This window comes from Montipora foliosa, chromosome 3, assembly GCF_036669935.1.
Source record: "Montipora foliosa isolate CH-2021 chromosome 3, ASM3666993v2, whole genome shotgun sequence".
NCBI lineage: Eukaryota > Metazoa > Cnidaria > Anthozoa > Scleractinia > Acroporidae > Montipora > Montipora foliosa.
The window spans coordinates 61,918,210-61,919,286 of record NC_090871.1 but is presented as its reverse complement, the minus strand read 5'-3'; positions in this window follow the sequence as shown (position 1 = coordinate 61,919,286).

Below are 1,077 nucleotides of genomic sequence, written 5' to 3'. Positions count from 1 at the left end.
TTTTATCCGTCCTCACGTATCCGGTAATTTCGAAAACAGAGATTTTATTCTCCGTTTTTGCCTCCCACCCACGAGAAGACGGCGTTTTAGCGATCGGTCACCGATAACGAAGGTTTTTGGGAACGCTCTCAAGATTGTAGATTTCTGGGTTTATCGTATTCGTGTGGACGGGTGAATACGATAAGGGACCGGTCATTATTTATGTAGAGGGGGGAGGGAAAAATATTTTGGTAGATGAAATTTTTTGCCAGGCCCTCCCTCCTTAGGTTTAAAAATGGCAAGTAGCCCCTCCCCTCTTAATTCAATGTTTCATTGTTAAACACCCCCCCCCCCCCAATTATTCCACTTAAGATTTTATTTCTGTATTTTTTTTTGTATTTGCATCATATGGATATGACTAGCCAATGCCAAACAATACACATGGCGAATTTCTGGTATGAGCAAAGACGAAGGTACCTTGTAAATCATTGAAATGTCATTGCTAGCCTATCAGGTAGCCTCTTTGCACTGGATGCCCTTCCAGCAATAGGACAAATTATGGACAAGCTTGAAAAGTGATGGTTGAGTTCTGGGCCCGGTTGTTTGAAAGCCGATTAACTTAATCCAGGATTAGCGGGAACATTGGTTTCATGCTTTCAACTTTTTGGTGTTTGGTTACCGGGGGGACTCCCATATTAAAAGGACGAAGGTGCTCGTCGGAAATTTTGAAAAGAACCCCTAACACGTACCAAGATCCTGTATTGTGGGAGTGGCATGAAATTTTTTTTTATCTCTCGGGCTTAGAGGTACCAAATTATGTGTTTTAATTAGACAAAATTCATAATTAGTTAATTGTCAAATGTCTCCTGTCATAATCTTTTGGCTCAATACCCTAAAAGGTACCGCTAAAGCTCCCGCTGAGGACCTTTTGAGGATGAACACCCTAAGAAGAACCAAAACCGCTTTTGTAACCCCTAAAAGGTACGACGAGCACCCCCCCCCCCCGCCCCTCCCATGATTCGATTTCCAGCAATACTCAACAACATCATGTCAAAATCTTCAGTACTTATTCAGAATCATTGTTAACTTTCACTGAGT